General features: G+C 43.8%; 1 long non-coding RNA gene across 1 annotated transcript; it reads right to left on the minus strand.

Annotated features, from left to right (window-relative positions):
- Positions 1-438: 438 nt before the first annotated feature.
- On the minus strand, positions 439-21,485 carry LOC115298410. The gene is made up of 5 exons (XR_003911741.1): positions 21,149-21,485; positions 13,981-14,176; positions 11,851-12,017; positions 1,405-1,433; positions 439-618 (listed from the first exon to the last, which is right to left on the minus strand). It is a non-coding gene; the product is annotated as an uncharacterized LOC115298410 (long non-coding RNA).
- Positions 21,486-22,190: the final 705 nt, after the last annotated feature.

Raw genomic sequence — 22,190 nt, forward strand, 5'->3', positions numbered from 1 at the left:
ATCCTCTGTGCCCTCTGTGACAGGGCATAGTATTCACCTCCTAATACAAATGGCAAGTGTCTAGCATAGTGCTTGGCAGGTGGAAGTTGTAGGTGATGGTCATCAACCTGAGTACTAGGGAAGGTGCCTGACTCTGCTATCCGTCAGAGAAGGGGGCTGTGATCAGGGTGTGTAGAATAAAATCTATTTGAGAGAGTGCAAAGGGCACTTCCCCTCTCCCAACTGCTTCCTGTCAGCTCCTGTTGGACATCACGTGGCTCGAATACCATGAGAGGAGCCGACGGAACTTCTCCTGTCAGGTTGTCATCAGCTCTGCTGGTCCAGATGACCTTGCTGTGGGTGGTGGCAAATCTCCCAGGAGATTAAGTTGAGTAGAGCCCAATCTCCCTATGGTACCAGCAAGAAATCCTTTCCACTGGAGCATCTTACACCGATTGGTCTGGTCAGGACCAGTTGTAGAGTATTTTCAGTAAAACATTAATTTTACTAGACCACGTGATGTGGTAGAAAGAATGTGGGTTTCACAGCCCACAAACCTGATACAAAATTCTGGCTCTGCCACTCACCCACTGCAAGAATTGGGGAAAATTAACTGACTTCCATGAGCCTCGATTTCTTCTGCAAAATAGGAAAAATAATTGGAGTAGTTATAAGGATGAAATGAAATATCCCAGGTACAATGGTTTGCTAGGGCTACCATAACAATATACTAAGGTTGGGGGGCTTAAAGAACAGAAATTACTTTTCTCATAGTTCTGGAAGCTAGAAGTCTGAGATCAAGATGCCTGCAGGTTTGGTGTTCCTGAGTTCTCCCTCCTTGGCTTGTGATGGCTACCCTCTCTCTCTGTCCACTTACGGTCTTGAGCACCACTGATGTTTCTCAGTGTTCCAATTTCTTGGGCTTATGAGGACATTGGCCATCTTGGATCATGGCTCACTTTAATGACCTCATTTTAACTAAATCACCTCCTTAAAGGCCCTATCTCCAAATACAGTCACATTCTGAGGTACTGAGGCTCAGGGTTTCCATATATGAATTTTGTGGGGACACATTCGGCCCTTAACACCAGGTGAAGCTTCTAGCTAAGTAGTGGCTCTCCTAGATGCTCCCTGTGATGAGACTCGGCATCTCTTTTCCCAGCTCCCATTCTGGAAGGTTTCTGTGGTTTGGGAGTTGGCAATTATGCAGGGGTTGATAGTATATTTTTCACAGAGTTCAGTAGTAAAAGCTAATTAATGGCAGGAAGAGAATCACAAAAAGCCTGCTCAGCATTGCTCTCTAAGCAAAGAGTCTACCCTCAGGTACTTTTCTTGGGATAGTGTTACTGAGAAATCATTTCCTAGTTCTGGAATATGCAGAAGATGTTGCGACCAGGTCAAAAGCATGCTGTGGTCACCACCCACCTCTTGTGCCTTTCGTGACGGGCTGTTCCCTGTAGGAGTGAAAAAAGGGTGTTTAGTGGATATTTATATGCCCATGTAAGTAAAGCCTCTTTGGTGAGAAGGTCTCTTTCAGTAGCATTATTATTTATTTGTTATAGTCCTTGAAAGAATCTAAGTAATCTTAAACCTGAAAGGCACTTCAAGGGGCACCTGTGTGACTCAGTCAGTTAAGCGTCCAACTTCAGCTTAGGTCATGATCTTGTGGTTCATGGGTTCGAGTCTCACATTGGGCTCTGTGCTGACAGCCCAGAGGCTGAAGCCTGCTTCAGATTCTGTGTCTCCCTCTCTCTCTGCTCCTGTCCTGCTTGCATTCTAGCGCTCTCTCTCTCTCTCTCTCTCTCTCATAAATGAATAGATGTTAAAAAAAAAAAAAAGAAAGGCACTTCAAACGATTGTATATACCAGGTGCCATACTGGATATTGGGGATAAGACTGGGCCTTGACAGGCTCTCTGCTCTCAAAAAGATCAACTGTTTTTTCTTTTCTTTCTTTCTTTCTTCCTTCCTTCCTTCCTTCCTTCCTTCCTTCCTTCCTTCCTTTCTTTTTTCTTTCTTTCTTTCTCTCTCTCTGTCTCTCTCTTTCTCTCTCTCTCTCTCTTTCTTTCTTTCTTTCTTTCTTTCTTTGAGAGAGAGCATGCAAGACGAACAGAGAGAGAGGGAGAGAGAGAAAGAGAGAGAGAGAATCCCAAGCAGGCTCCCCATTGTCAGTGTAGAGCCCGATGCAAGGCAGGGACTCACAAACCCTGAGATCATGACCTGAACTGAAACCAACAGTCAGTCACTTAAGCACCTGAGCCACCTATATGCCCCAAAGAGATCAACTGTATCCGCATATAGCGTGTCAAAAGTTTACATAGCACTTTCCGTACATAAGGAGAACCCAGGCCAGTGATCACTGGCCCAGTGCTTGCTTGCACACTTGAGATGCTGGAATCCTTGCAACCTCACAAATCCTCTCTGATTTTGGAATTTCCTGATATGGAGTTGGATCTCTGCCCTACCTTCCCTACTCCTCAGCTTCAAATATCACTTTCTGCCCAGGCGAGGCTGCCATATCCTTTGGTGTAGAGCCAAATGGCTTTAGTTCCATTAGCTCATGCTCTTGGGACACAGTGCCCAGACCTGATATCATTCTGGCTGGGTCTCTTACCATTTGCCACTATCTTCCTAAAAGCGGAGCCTCTGGAATGGACCCAATCCCGGAGGAGGACAGCAGCTGGAGGTGGGGGGAGGGTAGCGCTCCCCACTCACTAAGTGCTACTTCCTCTGGAAGAAGTGAAGTTATAGATAGTTTCTCTAAGGGCAAGAGTCTTTTTTCTCAATTTTCTAATGTTCAGACTTCATTTAAATCACCTGAGTTCTCTCTTCTGCACATTAGGGTAGCATAACAAAACCACCTGTCTTTCATCTTCGTTATTATAATGAATAATAATATTCATTTATTTATAAAAATGTTGACCAGCTGGTGCAAGTTTGGGGTCACAAAACTCCCATCCTAAATATTTGATGAATTTCTGTGGTCTGAGCTGCAAAGAGGATGACAGGAATTCCTTTGTCTTTCCAGAATCGTCCCAGGTTGCTGTGAGCTCAAGGACAAATCAGTCTCTTTTGCTCAGTTTCAGTCATTGAAGGAAATTCTTATCTCTGGATTCAAGGTGAAAAGGACCTTGGAATTCTCAAAGACAGATTTTAAGGTATACATGATATATACATAACTAAGAGATATAAATGGTAACAATAATCAATATGTACTTTCAGTGTGTAATGTCATTCATCCTTTATGTCAACCTTAGAAGACCTCTTAATAAATGAGAAAACTGAGGCACAGGGATTGAGGTAATATTTCCATGCGTCCATAAAGCCAGGATACAGACTGAGTTCATCTGGCCAGGATTCAGCAAATCAGTCAGGAGCAGTAATCAAGACTAACCGAGGGGAGTTCAAGGGGACAGAAAGCAGAGGGACCCCAGTGCCCACTCCAGGGAGGGGGTGGTATTCCAACTGGGGAACCAAGGAGCTGCACTTCAGTGCGCGCGCGTGCGCACACACACACACACACACACACACACACACACACACACACACACACAAAGTCAGGCAAAGGATGGAGAGAAAAAGGTATAATTGGAATTCTGACTTGGAGAATCAGCGAAGGCTTCACCAAAGAGACCTCTGAGTTCAGACCTCTAAAGACAGTAGAATTTCAACAGGAGGAAGAGTGGGAAGCAAATGCCTCAGACTCTTCTAAGTGAGGAATCAGCATGAACATTTGGGGAGGAGGGACACGGCAGGGCACGTCCCTGAAGATGGCTGGATGTGACCAGAATGCTGGACTTGGGTGAGGGGGTTGAGTACCAGGAAGGAGTAAGAATAGACTCTGCAGCCTTGTGACGTTTGTTTTTGCGGTGCCCTTTGCTTTAAATGCTCTCCCTCCCTCCTTTTCCACCTTGGAGTTCCAGGCTAAGAATCAATGCATCTTTGCCCTGAAGTGTTTATTGATCATGGTGGAGGGAAGTGCACTCTCCCTCTCCCGAAGCTTCTAGAGTCAGTTCTCAGTTCTCTGTAGTCACCTTGCCAACAGCCTTGTGGTTATTTGGTGGTAAGCACCCCGGGGGAGCCCCAGGAGGGGGAGGTGGTGATCTGCTCAGCTCGCCCGTTTTCAAGACCTTGTTTCTGGCCCTGCACATGGGCATCTCAGCACTCATGGAGGCCTCCATCCTCAGTCCCTGTCTTCCCAGAAGCCTCCTGCTAAATTCATACCCGGTTTTGTCCCCTCAGCCCCTCAGCCAATCCCAAGAGAACTTGACACTCACTGGGCAATAAATTCAGTATACTCTGGGAAGCAGGTGGAACCTAGCTGGGGCCATTGTCCAGTCTTGACCCCTCACCAATGTTTACATTTCCATCTCGGAAAATATGCCAGGCAGAGAAAGGAGAAAGTTTTGAACCCGCAGAACCTTCTGAGACTATAAAGTAAGTTTGCTTTATAATGTTTTAATTTGCATTAAAAAAATCAAAGCACTGCCCCTCATTATTATAAATGAAGTGAGTGAATTGTGATAGCAAGTCTTGTGAGCCCACGTTCTGCTCTAGAGAAAGGGAAGAGGAGGCTTAACGCTACTATATGGTGGCTTCTCCAGATATGGCTGCAGGACCCATCGAAGGTCTTGTGGCTAAGGGCGGGCCGCCCACGGTGAGGAAATAAAAGAACACAAAATGTTTTGTCTAGTCTCTGTCTCTTACTGTCTAGAAACTTCTTGTTTTCTACAATAAAAAATATCAAGTTGAACCTAATCTAGAGAAGTCAGTTATGCCTCATTTACCCCTGAGACTGGAGCCCTCTTCAAGTCCAAGTTTCCAGCCCATCTGACAAGTGCAAGGTGTATATTGCTAACCTTGGACTTCAGAGGCCTCCTCATGTTTGGTTTGTGTTCTCCCCTTGGAGGATCATGTCCTTTCCTGAAGATGAAAGGAGGAAGAGTGAAGTGTGTCCATTTTTTTCTGAGTCGGCCGTCATAATTGATCCCAAGCCTTCATCATTTCTCTTCTCTCTTCTCTCTTCTAGTTAAGCTGAAAGGGCTCCTTCTGTGGACTTAGGGTGCTCCCCTACCCCATTTGGGGCCATACCCTGCCTGCCCTGTTCTCACAAGTCTGTGCCGCATCTGTATGTTTCTCAGGCCTCCAGAACACACTGAACAGCTGTGTAGGTTGCTCACTGCACAACCCTATGGGGCACCATTCACAGAAGCAATGAGGTGAATTGTACAGTGGGCCCCCTCCATCCTTCATACACTGTCCTTGTCATGTCAGAGATCATCAGAGCCTTCCTTGAGTTGGCAGCTCTGAGTTCCTTTCCCCATTTTTGAGAGTCCTGCACAGAGAAATATTTCTCTATTATCTTGGAAAAAAGTTTATTAAGATGAGTGGTGATTATTGTGTGTCTCAGTATTAGGGAGAAGCTTGGGAAATGGAGAGGAGAGGGACTAATAGAACACTTAGGCCTTACATAAAGGTATAAATTCTATTCAGTTCTAGTGGATTCTTGTCATGCAGGAGATGCCAACAGAATGTTGCTCTATCTTCTGGTTTATTTGATAGAAGTAGAAATCTGGGTTCTCAGGGGAACCCAACTGGTTCAGTCGGTAGAGGCTAGGACTCTTGAACTCTGAGTCATGAGTTCAAGCCCCACATTGGGTGTAGACATTACTTAAAATAAATAAAATTTTAAAAATCTGGATTTTTAATATTTCCTTTTTAATTTTTTTCTATTATTTATTTATTTTTTGAGAGACAGAGAGAGACAGCAAGAGCAGGAGAAGGTTAGAGAAAGAGGGAGACACAGAATCTGAAACAGTCTCTAGACTCTGAGCTGTCAGCACAGAGCCCAACATGGGGCTTGAACCCACGAATGGTGAGATCATGACCTGAGCCAAACCGTGAGATCATGACCTGAGCCGAAGCCAGACGCTTAACGGACTGAGCCACCCAGGCACCCCTTTATTTACTTTTTAAATAGAAGATTTTTATTTTCTGTACAAAGAGCTATTAGCATTGAGGTAGAAATCTGGGAGGACCCCTTCAAGGTAGTTCACTTAACCCAACTTAATGGAGCCTCTATTCTTCACGTACTGCCATAAACACTGGGGGCACACATAGAGGCTGTATTTCTGATCAGACCGTGCTGGTGTGAGCAGAGGAGGCACGAACGAGAACCCTAGAGCAAATTTTTCTCGGATGGCTACAGCAGAGCTGCAGGTGACCCCACCTCCTTTTCTTGAAGGCAACCAGGCAAAAGGGGAAGAGCTCCCAAAGGTGCCGGGAGGAGAGACCGTTTACCCAGAATGTGGTGCTGACGCCTGAGGCGTGGGCTGTGTGCTAACTCCTTTGTGCATGAGAGTGAAAGAAATCGGAATTTTTAGATGAATCCTCCAGTTTTTGAAACGCTAGCTTGAATGAGGAACAAATACCAGATGGGACCAAACAAAAATGATTGTGAACTGTTTTTGTCCCACAGGCTGCAGATAGTAGTGATTTCTGCTTTGCATGGATCCCAAAAGGCAAACTTGTGGCAGAGAAAGAAAACTGTTATCAGAGGTTCTGCCTCAGGTTCTGGGGACTTTCTTCTGGGCAGCATTTTGCAGTTTTGAAGGCTCTCTGTCTATGGGATTTGCAAGATTTTTGTACGATGTTGGCACCTCACTCACTCCCCTTGGTTCCATAATTTCCTGATGAACACGTCTTTGTCCTTATGATAAGGCGGGGACGTTTGATCTCCAGGGATGGACCCCCACCCCTTCCCGTCTCAAGGCCTCTTTGGAATGCTTTAAACTAAAGAGTACTAAAGAGTTAATATCTAGTACAGCAGGAAACTTCCAGGCACCATGCTGGTCACTAAATACTTTGAATATTATCCACATGGTTTCTATTTTATTTTATTTTTTATGTTTTATTTATTTTAGAGAGAGAGAGAGACCAAGAGCATGAGCAGGGGAGGGTCAGAGAGAGAGGGAGACACAGAATCCGAAGCAGGCTCCAGGCTCTGAGCTGTCAGCACAGGGCCTCACGCAGGGCTCAAACCCACCAACCCGGAGATCATGACTTGGCAGAAGTCTGAAGACCAACCGAATGAGCCTCCCAGGCGCCCCTGGTTTCTATTTTTAGACTGATAAAGAAAATCTAGAGATCTTCTGTTTGGCCCATAACTTCCTGCCTGGTGAATGGTAGAACTAGGTCATCAATTAGGTCTGTAGGTCTCTCTTGATGAGAGCACATGATTTTCAGAACAGCTTTACGTTTGAAATTTCAAAGACCAGTGTAGTCCCTGGTCCTCACAAAGGCAAAGGAACGCTGTCTGAAGGAAAGGACACAGGTAGGAAAGAGTGTGGTGTGCATATGAGAAGGGCCACCAGGAGAGTAGGACCGTGGTGAATCACATGCCTCTGGGAGTCCCTCCCTCTTCCTCAGGGGGCCCCCGGAATGAACGTGGAGCTGACCCGGACCACACATACGGCCTGCACCTTGAAGCTAGTCGCCCAGCTGAATCTTCTGGATCACCCACTCTAGATCTGCCAAATTAGCCCGCCTGAAAACCAGTTAGCAGGAGACCAAATAGTCGTGACAAGTTGCCCAGGTTTGGGGTGGTTTGTTATGCCGCATCATTGTGGCTGTGTAACATACAGAAAATGTGACTCACACAGAAGTTGGTTGATATTTTGACATGAGTCAGACATAAATTTGGCTTGGTTTCTGCATGTGCGATTCTGACCAAGTTACTTAACTTCTCACTACTACAGCCTAGAGCTTATTTTTGCGAAGATTGAATGAGACAACGTGTGTCATTTGCTTAGAGTATGATGTGGCATGTGATAGGTTCTGAATATCCTCATTAATAATAATGCCAATTAGTGTTTTTTTTTTTTTTAGGAAAAACGTACTCCCATAAGCCTAACAAAGATTCTCACCTTGCACCTTTCTTTCCACTCTTGCCCACATGAATACATATTCTAGATCCTCGCAGTCATAATGTATGTAGCCACCTCTGCTGTGGTGATAAACACTTCCATTTGTTTCTCTATAGCTTTCACAATCTGACTTTTTTACTGTTTACAGAAGACATGTGGAGAAAGACCATAAATTTTTCATGAATTTATAATATTTATAGTTTAAAAAATATTGCCAAGGCCACCATAAACACTAATTCAAACATTTTATTGGGCACCTGCTATGTGCCAGACACTGTTCTAGGAGCTGGCGGTGCAGGAGTAAGTAAAAGCAGACCAAAATCTCAAGCCCACAAAACTCATGCTGCAGTAGTAGAAGACAGAAAGTAAAACATACGAATAAATCATACTATATATTGTATCACTTGATGATAAGTGATAGAGAAAAATAAAGCAGAGAAGGTGGATAGGATGTACCAGTGGAGTGGAGGGCGTGGTTTGCAATTTTAGATTGGAAGGCGTGGGAATGTTGCCCACCCAACCAGAGGGTGAGGAGGTGAGCAGTTGAGCTGTCCAGATATTTGGGGGAAAGCATTTTTCCTTAAGACTTTATTTTTAAGTAATCTCTATGCCCAATGTGGGGCTCCAACTTACAACCCCCAGATCAAGAGTCTCATGCTCTATGAGCCAGCCAGGAGCCCCAGGGAAGAGCGTTTTTGACAGAGATTTAGTGAGGGCAAATGTCATGAATGCCCTAAGTGTTTGAAGAACAGTCAGGAGGCCTATGTGAGCAAAGTGGAATGTATGAGATGGGACATGGTAGGAGATAAAGTCAGGAAAATAAAATGGAGTCAGAATGTGTAGGGCCTTGGGTTTTTTCCTTTTTAAGGTATCTCTCTCTTGTTAGACAGAGAGCTGTGCAACCAGCACCACCATCCATCTCCAGAACTTTCAGTCATCCCAACTGAAACCCCGTACTCATGAAACACTACCTCCCCCTCCGCCCTGGCCCAGGTCCTGGCAGCTCCCATTCTATTTCCTGCACCTTGGTTTTTACTTGGAGGGTTATGCAAACTACTGGTGGGTTTTGAAAACAGAAGTGCTACGATTTGACTTAGGTTTCAACAGGCACTTTTGGCTGCTGTGTCAAGTGTGTTGAAGGGGAGAAGGGGCAAAAGCAGGGGGACTAGTTAATTGTGAGAAGACGGTGCCTTGAACCAGGGTGGTTGCAGAGGAAATGGTGAGAGTGGAAATATTCTCAAGCAGAGCCACAAGTCTTTGGATGGATTTCATACAGGCTATGAGAGAAAAAAGAGAAATCACAGATGACTACAAGATTTTTTGGCTTAAGCAACTGGAAGATGCTATAAAATTAGGTGGGGAAGACATCAGAGGAGGAAGTCTTGGAGGTGGGGTAGGGGGGAAGCTCAGGAGCTTGGTTTTGGACACGTCCAGAATGAGATACCTTATTAAATGTTGAAGCTGAGGTGTTGAATAGAGAGCTGGGTCTGGAGTTCACAGCCACCAAAGTGAGGATCCAGATTTACAGGTGAGCAGTGTATAGATCGTGCCTAGTGTGATAGACTGATTGAATTTACCAAAGTAGAGTAATGGCCAAAAACATAAGTCCTGGGAGTGAACTGGAAGATTCTCCAAGATTAGGAAGTCAGGAATACAGTGAGGAATCCAGAGGAAAAATGAAGAGAGCAGCTAGGGAAGGACAACCAGGTCTGTGTATCTTTGTGGAATTCCAGTGAAGAATGTGCTCCAAGGAGCTCTCCACAATCAGTGGTGGTTTGTTCTTGATCAGACTTGTCCACAAGCCTGCTGAGTATGAGGGCCACCGGTAGGCCAAGGAGTGGAGTTTATGAGTCAGCATTTAGGAAAGGGGATTGAGGAGCATTTCAGGAAGGACCAGGGTGTGGGGTTAGAGGGCTCTGAGGAGTGAGGGGCATCTGTGAGTTAGGGGAAAACAGCTGCCCAGGAGCGTTCACTGCTGAGGTTGAGCCCCCAGAGTGTCAAGACATGGGAATGCAGCAACTCCCCAGGTCCCTAGACCCTCATAAGAAGGGTCTCCCGTGAGCTCTGAGGCTGCTGGTGGCACTATCTTCAGTCAAATGTACTCAGTGGCTACCCATCTGATGGTGAGAGCCAAGGAGAGTAAGAGCTGTTAAAATAAGGTCAGATCTATGCTACGGGGTTAATTTTGTCCCTCCTCAACCCTAGTTTCCCTAAGGCCCAGTATCTGAGTATGACTATATTTGGAGATAAGTTCTTTAAAGAGGTGATTGAGTTAAAATGAAGCCTCAGGGCATCCGGGTGGCTCAGTTGGTTAAGCATCTGACTCTTGATTTCAGTTCAGGTCATGATGTCATGGTCATGAGATCGAGCCCTGTACCAGGCTCTGCACTGGGCATGGAGCCTGCTTAAGATTCTCTCTCTCCCTCTTCCTCTGCACTTCTCTTGCTCATGTGTTCTCTGTCTCTCACAAAATGAATGAATGAATAAATAAAATGAAGCCATTAGGGTTCTGACTGGTTCTGGCCAGTCTACCTGGTGTCTTTATAAGAGGAAATGCAGATACCAGACAGACACACATGGAGGAGTACATATGAGGATGCAGTGAGGTGACAATCTGCAAACCAAAAAGAAGTCTCAGAAGAAACCAACACTTCCAGCACCTTGATCTTAAACTTCCAGCCTCCAAAAGCATAAGAAAATAAAATTTCCTTGTTTAAAGTCATCTAATTTGTAGAGGAGCCCATAAGGCAAGAAACTGAAGGTCACTTCCAGTCAAAAGCCAGCTAAGAACAGAGGCCTTCAGTCCAGTCCAACATCCCAAAAGGAACTGAAGCCTGCTGACAACCATATCAGTTAGCTTAGATGTGGATTCTTCCTTAGCAGAGCCTTCAGATAAGAACACAGTCTTGGCCAACACCTTGAGTTCAGCTTTGCGAAAGACCTTGAAGCATGAGACAGCAAAGCTGAGTCCATATTCAGCCCACAGAAACTGTGTGATAATAGCTGTATGCTGAAGTGTTAAGTGTGTGCTAATCTCTTACTCAGTGGTAGGGAAATAATAGAATCTTGGAAAGGTCCTTAAGATATAGACTGCACCCAAGATATACTCTTGGACCCAAGTAGCGTTGGCCTGAGATGGCCTCCTTGAATGTAATCAGAAATTTGAGTCGGCTAGGATAAATCACCTTACCACTGACCCCCTTAAATTCATTATAATGAAATGAGAAGTTTGCACAGATCTCCAATATCTCTTTGAGTGCAAACTTTCTACAACATGGATTAAAAGCCCACAGCCAGTACATGAGGATTGGATGGCTCATGGCAGCCCCTTTTGTCTTATTTATTTATAAAACTTATTTATTTTGAGACACACACACACACACACACACACACACACACAGAACACAGGAAAGGGACAGAGAGAGAGAGAGAATGGGAGAGAGAGAATCCCAAGCAGGCTCCACACTGCCAGCACAGAGTCTGACATGGGGCTTGAACTCACGAACTGTGAGATCATGACCCCAGCTGAAGTCAAGAGTTGGATGACTAATTGACTGAGCCACCCATGTGCCCCCTGAATAAAACTTTTCTGATAGTTGACCAAAATTTACCTTCAGTCCAGGAGTTTAACCTATCACTAAAGGAAGGCGAGAGATCGTTTAAAGTACCAATTTGAGTGTTTATGTTTTATCGCAATCCTGTTACGTTTTTGTGATGGAATATGCACACAACATTCGGCTTTTATGATAGCACATGTTGCACCTTGTGCAGCAACTAAAATATCTAATGCCGTTTTGAGAGTCTTAATTTAAGGCCTTAATTGTGTAGCAAGGGGTGTTAGCCATCATGTGCTATCTTGGCTAGCAAGCAATCAGGTAGTTAGTAAATGGCACTTCTATGGAAACAAAAGAAAAACTATAGGTTAATGGTTAGAGCAAGTTACAAACCCAGCGTCTGAGTCTCCAGTGCTGCCAGTGAGAAGAGTTTTAGATGCCAGGCTCACACGGGGCGGGAACAGCCCTCAGGTGTCAGATGGGTTTTTCTGGTTTGTGATTCAAATATCTCTGATGATCATTCTGAATGGCCCCTTGTAAGGAGGAATTGCCAGTATAAGCTGGGGAAACAAGAGTGGAAAAGAGAGGTACAACCACCATTTTCGTTTGGAGTTTGAGGTCTTCCGCAGGCTCCCAGGAACGAGAAGGCACGTTAGCTGGCACACCAGATTCCTGTGAGGAAGGTGATGTGGGAAAGAAAAGCAAAAGAAAAAATAAAATTTCCTTGTACTTCCAGCCCATTGGCAGGTCGTTGAGACAGGCAGAGTGACCTTCCCCTGGAACTCAGCTGCCTTGATGTTGACACTTCTGCTAAGGGCAAAAGGCAGTCTTAGTTTAACATTATCCCGACTTCCAGGATCCTGTAAGTCTACTCTAACATGTAGAAATTTCTTTGGAAACCTCCTTTATCTCTACCTCCCAAGATATATGCTAGCAATCATCCCCCAAGCATATGGCCCACTGATACACATAGGAAGAGTGTCATGATTAAATTTTTACTAATAGTAATAAATCACCTGTTCCTAACAATAGCTAGCCCCCTTGGGGTTTCTAAAACACCTTGGAGGTTTTTGCTGTCCCTAACCCCCTCCCAACTTGACAGTGTATAATCAGTCACTGGTCACAACCCCAGTGCAGCTGCTTCTGTCCATGGGTCCCATCCCGGTGCTATAGTAAAACCACCATTTTGCACCAAGGACACCTCAAGAATTGTCTCTTGACCATTTGCTCCAAACTCCAATATTTCCACATCAGAAGGTACAGGTTTAATTCTTGATGAGTCCATGAGGAAGGTTCTAATTTTATGGCTGTGGGAGGACATAATGTGACCTGGTAGGGGACTTTTCATTTGGAGTAAATCCCCCGCTGTATTAGAGTTTCAATCCTTTAAATAAACCATGTCTCCTGGGTCTCTATGCGGTGGGTTGCTAGTAACTGTCAGGTCAGGTTTAGGGAGGCTACAGTTTGCATATTCATTTAGAGGTTTATGAATGAAATGGGCCTCAAGTGAATAATCTAATAATATTAGACATATTAGAATATATCTAATAAAGATATAGTCTTTATCTATTGGTAGGTCTACAGTGAGGAAAGGCTTTTTATATACAATTGTTAAGAGATACATCCCATTTTCCAGTTGCTCAAATAATCACATGCTCATGGAGTCTTGTTAGTATCTTTGCAGAATAACAAGCAAGATTATGTATACATGAGCTATTTTTCTGAAATTTACCTCAAGTTGCCCAGCATCAATTTTTCTAGGGCTTTTAGGAAAAAGGCAGTTTTGATTTTTAACAGCTTTAAGTCAAGTGAATGGAAGAAGATTGGAAACCTTAGTTGGAGAACCGCAGTCAAACATTTGAGGAAACCAGAAGCATTTAGGATCTGTCCTAGTTTATAATAAGTAGTATTCAAGTTTAATAAGCACAAAGATGTGTTACTGAAACAGAATTTTCCCCTATGATTGCCCTCATTCCAGACTTAACCAAATCAAGACAAATTTGTTTGTAAAACAAGTCCGGTTTTAACAAACTTGGCTTAATTATTTACATAAACTCATCAAAAATAGTGATTGATCAGGGGCGCATGGGTGGCTCAGTCGGTTAAGTGTCTGACTTTAGCTCAGGTCATGATCTCGCAGCTCGGGGGTTTGAGCTCAGGCTCTGTGCTGACAGCTCAGAGCCTGGAGCCTGCTTCGGATTCTGTGTCTCCCTCTCTCTGCTCCTTCTCACTCACACTCTGTCTCTGTCTCTGTCTCCCTCTCAAAAATAAATAAACCACTGGAAAAAAAAAAAGAAAAAGAATAGTGATTGATCATATAGATCCTTTAAAATCTGCTTTGCTGGAATTTTTATAAGGAATTTCAACTGAACTTTTAAGTAGCCTCTCTAGGCCAGAAGCCAAGCAATTACTTGCCGGCAGACATGCCTGCAATACCTGTAGAATTGGGGGAATTCCTCTTCTTGAGGTTCCCAAATACCCTTAGGTTCCTGCACCTACAGGGAAGTGACATTCTTTACTCACCTGGTAAGGCTGCTGGGAACACTGTGAGCAAGGTATCCGGCCAGCATTTCCAAGGGGCTCTCGGCTTCATACTTCAGGAAGTCAACTTCAGTTCCTTAAAGCTGTGTGGTCATATCTGAGTTTATACATATATGTCTCTCGAATATAACATTCCAGTCAAAGCCTTGGTAAAATGGCCAATGTTTCCAATGGTGTCCTGTTGCAAGAAGAACAGATTCTTATAGAACTTATGCATGCAACTGTGATTGCCATGAAAGAAGGAATATTCACTGAGAGTTTTTGAATTTCAGAGGGTTCAGTAGAGAGAAAAGTCAAGTGTTTCAATTTGTTTACTAGTGTATATTTCTGTAAGTCCTAGATACCTTAATGTATCCAACAAGAATCACAAAACCATAATCATCTTCCTTAAGTTATTTATCCCATGTTACTAATTCTTATTCAGTTTGGAGGCAACTTTTGAGTTAGTTCTGGAAAATTTTACCAATTTTAAAGAAATCAAAAACCTGTATTTGTCAAAAGCCTTTTTAATGAATCTCTTTGAAGATGAAAGGATAGTTCATAGCTTTTACCCAAACATAACCTAAGGTTGAACTGTGCTTTTCAAGGAACTTAACATGCCAAATAAACAAGCCTAATTGGTCAAAAAGACTTTCTTTACAATTTAGATCTCCAGGAAGTTGGTTAAAAAAACTTCAAAAAGTTATAAAGCACATGCCTGAATAGGATTACAGATCATTAATCTATATTATTATTTAGAGGCTCTTGGGTGGCTCAGTCAGTTAAGCATCAGACTCTTGATATCAGGTCATGATCTCACGGTTCATGGGATGGAGGCCAGAGTCAGGCTCTATGCTGATGGCCTGCTTGGGATTCTCTGTCTGCCCCTCTCCCCACTGTCTCTGTCTGACTCTCTTCCAAAGTAAATACATAAACATTTAAGAAGGAAACAATTATTTACTTAACCAAGGTGACAATAAGAGATTCCAAAGGCAAATATGTAGGGTTATACGGTAGTTAGCAAAACTTAGCTCCTTCAATATTGAGAAGTAATCAAAGACTCGATAAAGATAAAACATAGAAACTGGTCTCCTGGGCAGATAAAGAGAAAACAACCTTGTTTATATTTTCTTATCAAGAGCACACCAACAATCTGAGAAAACTGTGTCTTCTAAACAGAAAGCAGACTTCCAATCTTATACCAGTGTACTTTTAAAATCCATTCATTTCAGGGTGCCTGGGTGGCTCAGTAGGTTAAGTGACTGACTTTGGCTCGGGTCTGATCTCATGGCTTGTAGGTTTGCACCCTGTGTCGGCCTCTGTGCTGACTTAGAGCCTGGAGTCTGCTTCGAATTCTATGTCTGTCTCTCTCTCTGCCCCTGAGCTGCTCATGCTCTGTCTCTTTCTCTCTTAAATATAAATAAATATTAAAAAAATTAAAATCCATTCATTTTGACCTTAGTCCATCCTGACCACACATAAAATTCTTTTCCAAAGATCTCCTTCATAACCTTCCGTAACTTTCCTTTGCATTCAGGTTTTGTCCCATGCCACTTCTTCCAAATAACCAGGTTCATTTTCGGACAAAATACTTTCTTTTACCTTCAACAAAAATATATTCTTATTCCTTAGATTTTTCTTACACGTCTCTTATCTTTCTACATGTTGAATTGCTTCCCTCTTATTTCTATCAGTCTTAATTACATTTAGCAGAATTTTAACTCTTAGAAACCCTAGTTTCACCTCCAGTGAAAGTAAGTGTTCCCTAAGTAGCAATCAATTGTGAACTGTTATACCCAAATTCTTTAGATCTGAAATTTATAGATATATTTCATAATTTAAAAAACATGTTTTTCCATTGTGCCATATTTCAGTAAAGCACAAAGCATGTTCACCAATAGACTTGAACATCCTTAGGTTCTCTGCAGTGAGAAGTCAAAAGCAGAGGTGCTGGGTGGCTTAGTTTGTTAAGTGTGTGACACTTGATCTCAGCCCAGGTCTTGATCTCAGGATTATGAGTTCAAGCTCCATCTTGGGCTCTGTGCTGAGCATTGAAGCCTACTTAAAAAAAGTCAAAAGCAGACAAACCTTATGTTTAGTGATCAATGCTTTAGCACTATTTTATTTGGAAAAGTATGAGATGTCCGACGAATTCGATCCCAATTTATCATCCAAGCAAAATTCTAAAGTTTTATAAAGGTTACCAAAGACTATCTTAACAATTACCCATGAAAACTTTGAGACAGACAAAAGTAACAATCATTTTAAGTCATCCTTTTGCTAACAAATCACAACAGAGATAACACGAGCTTATGTGACCCTCAGCAAATCTTGGTAGAATAAAAGTTTCATATTTAATGCCAACAATTCTAAAGTCGCATCTGTCTTAATTAAACTAACAAACTTAAGTTAGTTTAAATATGACTATGTTCACCTGGGTCCACCTAAAAGTCAATCAATTTCTTTCCCAGTTTCAATTTTACCCAGGACACTGGTAATAAGATCTGAAGTGGGTGGTGTTAAGTCTTAGGGGGTGCTCTTTACCCCCTGACAGTGAGGGTTGGAGGAGGAGCAGAGGGGCCAGAGGCACCAAGGATGGAATAGGATCCAGCTACACAGGCCTCACCCACAGTGGTGCAGAAACAGGAAGAGGGGAAGGGGAAGGCAGAAGCAGCCAGGTGCCACCAGAAGGCAGGGAAACAGGGTTCCTGGTTCTAAACCTCATCAGCTTGGAGGTGCTTGGGTGGCTCAGTTGGTTAAGTGTCTGACTCTTGGTTTGGGCTCAGGTCATGATCTCACAGTTCCTGAGTTCAAGCCACACATCGGGCTCTATGCTGACAGTGTGGAGCCTGGTTGGGATTCTCTCTCTCTCTCTCTCTCTCTCTCTCTCTCTCTCTCTGCCCTTCCCCTGCTCACACTCTTTCTCTTAAAAATAAATATATAGAAAAAAATCTTAAAAAAATAAGCCTCAATAGCTCGGAGAGATGAGCAGATGCCATGTTTTTTCCATTGAAGTGGAAATACGCAGTCCATGTCAGGCTGGAGAAGACAGGGAACTTTTCTGAAACAAAAAGAGTTTCATCACCTGTTTGGGAATATTTCTAAAAGTCCCGTCCCAAGGTGGATTTACCAAAGACAGTTGGCTCCAATTATAGCCATTAGCTTGAGAAATGAATGAGGGAGACGCCCCACATCCATTTGCAGGAGGAACTGTGACAGAGACCGTTAGTGTCCCCTTTGTCAGGGATGGCCTGTGTTTCCTCCAGCATCCTGGATTTATTCAGAGGAGGCCTGTTTAGACAATTATCATCCAATATATCAGGAGGGAGTTTACTGGCCTGGGTAAGTGGCCAAATGCATTCTGTCTAGAGGCCCCTAGGTCTGGGTTCTGATTTAGAGAAGGCCTGACCTAGAGTACCTCCATCCATTCGCTGTTTCCTGTAGAAGAGATCTAACTGATAGATCTTACTAAGGCCAAGCAGTGCTACAGGACGTCAGGCCTTTCTTAAATTTTTCAATCTGAATTGTTTCCAGTGGGTTAAAAGGCATCCCAAAGGAGAGTCCTGGGAACTAAAGAAGCCTAGAGAAGGTCCATTACCAAAAGTCCCCCTCGATGCCTGGGTGGCCTCCCACACAGGATATATCAGAGGTTCCGAATGTCAGCAAGTGACCAGAAGCATCCCTCAAAGATATCACTGTTAATCACTGTCCTGCATAAAGTCCCTGTAGGAGGGATTGTGGTGTCCCCCCCCCCCCACCACTCCACTATCCTGCTTCTCCATTGTATTCTAGACTACGTATAGATGCCAGTGTATGGATCGAGATGCCTTGCCTTGCAATGAAGGCAGTAAGAACCCACTGTTTTAAAACCATGGAAAACAATAGAAGAGTTTTACAAGGGGAAATTACCCAATTTTGTAACTTAAGTAGTCAGTAGGGGACACTGATGGAAAACAGCAAAGATAGAAATCCACCATGATCTAAGTAACATTCCAGCGCATGCCACTTCTCTAGGAAACAGTCCCTGCTTGGGATTTAATTCAATCGGGTGCTGGTTTCAGCCGGCTCCCGGTGGAGTTCTCATGGCCAGAAGCAGCTAGACCAGAGATGTGGAGGGGATCACGTTAGATCGATGAGGAAGAAACCTCACATTGGAGTCTTAAGATCAGCAGCCTTCTTGGTGACTTTGGCTGTCCCATGGCCCAAGTCACACAACTTTGTATAAGGACAGAAACGAAGAGAAGGCATCAAGTTTCTTGGTCTTATTACCATTCCAGCCAAGGTACTGACTTCCAGCCAAAAGGCAGGCTTTCTCTTCCTTAAAGAGTAACCACAGGTTAGAGGACGGAGGCTGAGCAATCGACATGAAAGTGTTCCAGTAAGATCATACTCCTTAAAAAAACCCTCTTTTTTAATGTTTATTTTTGAGAGAGAAAGAGGGAGAGAGTCAGAGCATGAGCATCAGAGGGGCAGAGAGAGAGGGAGACATGGACTCGGAAGCAGGCTCCAAAGGCTGTGAGCTGTCAGCAGGGGGCCCAACATGGAGCTCGAACTCACAGAGCATGAGATCATGACCTGAGCCAAAGTTGGACTCACTTAACCGACTGAGCCACCCAGGTGCCCCAAGACATACTCCTTGAAAAGCCCTTGAAATGAAAGCAAACGGAGAGGAGACGAACTACTCACCAAGTTTACCCCGAGGCTCAGAGTTCAGATGAGAAGACTCAGACCCATGTATGGGGGGCCAAAATGCAGTGGTTTGAAGTGTTGGGTTTGGCGCCATCGGCCAAGAAAGAATTCTTGTGATAGTTTCTGTGCAAAAAGATGTTTTTAGATAGCATGGGGACATGATCCCTGGGCAGAAAGAGCAGTTACTGGGGTCGTGAGGAGTGACTGATCGTATACTTGGGAGTTGGGCGAGGTAAGGACCAGGGGGAGGTTCCAAAACATTTTTCATATGCTAAAGAAGACCCCCAGGATCCTGGAGGCCTAGCTATTGTCAGGCTAAGGTTGTTTTCCTCTCTAGCAAAGACAGTCAGAGTTCCTGGAGGAATGTCCTTCTCTGCCAGCCTCAGGTATCTGTCAATGGGCTGCAAGTTATAAGGAAATTAAATTTTATCTACATTTCTTTTGCCTTTGTTCTCTACATCATCTTACACCCAAGATGGGTGTGGGCAACTTACAACCCAGAGATCAAGAGTCACATGCTTCACCAACCGAGCCAGCCAGGTGCACCTATTTTACCTTGAAAAAGATAGCATTGTGGATTATGCACCTGTAAATAATCACTATTTGGCTCTCCTTATTTTGAGGTTTATTAAAACGGCTGTACGTTCTTGCTTTGTGACATGCTTTTTTGATCCAGAATTAAATACGTATCATCTATACATATTGATTTATATAGTTATGCTTCATTCAGTTTCCCTGATGTATATAGCTTGGTCTTCAGATGTATTCATTCATAACTCTGTCTAGATAAAGGAGGAGGGGGGAAAGTCCATTTTGAGGCAAAATGTTCAGAGAGCAAAACTTTCACAAATAGGACTTTGGAGGTATGATTTGAGCAAGTCATGGCGGTTATTTTTTTTCTCTTTCTCTTCACTGTGCGTTAATTCCTCGCCTGCTGTCAGGCGTGATTTATGTCAGGCACCCCCAGGCCAGTTCCTATTCTGGGAGGTGGCGAGGGCAGGATGACGGTGAGGGGAGGGCACAGTCCTTGACAGAGACACCTGACAGCTCAGCACAAGGCGCAGACTTCCCAACACAGCAGAATTCTGCTGGTTTCTTGGAAGTCTTTATGCAGGATCTTTCATTTTTGGCATTTTTGCTTCCTCTCTGGGTCCACGCAGTGACCTCAGTGTCTCCTGACTGTGGAGTCACATGCCTTTCTCTACTTTGGAGTTTGAGCTTTATAAAGCCTCAACTCTTTGGCAATAGATAGCTTGTGGGCCTGATGTCAGCAGACGGCAAAATCTTTCTATGTATTTCCATCCACATCCACACGACACCAATGACTTCTGGCGGGCCCCAGATCTGACCCTCTGATAGAGGAAGCCCAGTAAGCAGATTCTCCTAAGAGAGGCTCTTAAATGCTAATAACAGCATATGTGAAGTACCCAACAATTTAAATTTTTTAAAATGTTTTTTTATTTATTTTTGAGAGAGAGAGAGAGAGAGACAGTACGAGCAGGGGAGGGTCAGAGAGAGAGAGGGAGACAAAGAATCTAAAGCAGGCTCCAGGCTCTGTCTGAGCTGTCAGCACAGAGCCCGAGGTGGGGCTTGAACCCACAAACTGTGAGATCTTGACCTGAGCCGAAGCTGGATGCTTAACTGACTGAGCCACCCAGGCGCTCCAATACTCAACGGTTTATAAAGCCTCTTCAAATACACATTCCCGTTTGACGTGGCAACAACGCCAGAGGTGGGCATTTCAAGTCTATCGGACAGAGAAGATCCATTGATAAGTGAGAAAATGGGGAATAGTGTGGTTAAAGAAGGCAGTGGTCATGGATTATGTTTCTTCCCCGAGCCCACTGCTCTACTGGGTACTTTATGCACATTTGATCCTTTAAACAAACTTGGGAGGCAAGTAGTATTTTCATAGTATTTAAAAAAAAATATGCCTATTTGCGCTTCACTCCCATTCATATGTTGAAGCTCTAACTCCCAAGGAGGATGTTATTAGGAGGTGGGATCTTTGGGAGGTAACTAGGTTTATAGGAGGTTATGAGATGGGGCCCCGATGGGATTGGTTTCTTCTACCACGTGAGGGGAGAACAAGAAAAGACTCTCTGCAAGCCAGGAAACAGGCTCCGACGACACACTGGATCTGCTGGCACCTCGCTTGGACTTTCAGCCTCTAGAATGATGAGAAATTAACGTTTGTTGCTTAGGCCACCTAGTCTGTGGTATTCTTGTCATAATAGCCTGAACAGACTAGGACAACAACTAGGCTCAAAGAACAAAGTGACACAGCATTAATGGGAAAGCAGGAACTGAAGTTCAGCTCTGTTTCTTGTTTAGTGCTTTTGCCCATCACTGCTCATGTTATTCTTTGCAGAGCAACTGATTAACCCAGGACGTAGCAGTTTAAAACAACAGCAATCATTTATGAATTCAGAGTTCCTATGGATTAAGAATTTGGGAGTTGTTGTAGCTGGGCTGCTCTCACCTAGAGTCTCGTAGAATCCCAGTTATGATGTCGCCTGGGGGCTGCTGTCACCTGAAGACTTGACAAGATCTGGAGGATCTCCAGCCTTCCAGGCTAACTCACATGGCTGGCAAGTTGGTGCTGGCGAGTGGCCGGTGGCCTAGTTTCTCTGCCTCTGTGCTACTTGAGTGTCCCCACTTTCTTGAGAGACCCATAAAAGAGTCGACAGAGCCTCAGTGTCCTTTACCACTTTACCTCAGAAACCACAACTGTCATTTCTGTAATATCCTATTGGTTGCAAAGGCCAGCTGTATTCGATGTGGAAGGGGACTACAAAAGGGTGCGCATACTGGGAGGCAGGAATTATTGGGAGCCATCTTGGGGCCTGGGTACAATGCTATGATGTTGCCTGGCAACATGGAATGTTGATGTTGGTTAAAACCCAATATGGAGATAACATTTCCATAAACTGAGTTCCAGAATCTGACAGTTTGAAGATTTTAGGTTTCCATGATTTTATAATAAAAAGCCCCTAAGGGGGCTTTTGCTCTGTGATAATGTAAACATGGGAAAGGATTAATGTAAACATAGATAGCATTTGGGGGGCGGGGGTATTTGATGAATTAAAACTTTTAAATATTCGGTATATGTTTTTTAAAAAAGAACATTTCCAGGGAGCCTAGGTGGCTGTTGGTTGAGGGTCCAACTTCGGCTCAGGTCATGATCTCACGGTTTGTGGGTTCAAGCCCTGTGTCAGGCTCTGTGCTAACAGCTCAGAGTCTGGAGCCTTCTTCAGATTCTGTGTCTCTCTCTGCTTCTCCCCTGCTTATGCTTTCTCTCTCTCTCAAAAATAAATAAAGACTAAAAAAAAATACAAAAAATAAAAAAGAACATATCCCGATATACTCAAGTTAACATTATCACACTTTCAAAAACAATAATCCTTAATATTGCCTAATCCTCAATCCAAGTGGTCTCCCAAATGTCCTTTTCAGTTAGTTTTACAGAAGCATACATTGCACTTGGTTTTTATGCCCCGTGAGTTTCTTTTATTCAAAAGTAG

Source organism: Suricata suricatta, chromosome 1 (assembly GCF_006229205.1).
Source record: "Suricata suricatta isolate VVHF042 chromosome 1, meerkat_22Aug2017_6uvM2_HiC, whole genome shotgun sequence".
Taxonomy (NCBI): Eukaryota; Metazoa; Chordata; class Mammalia; order Carnivora; family Herpestidae; genus Suricata; species Suricata suricatta.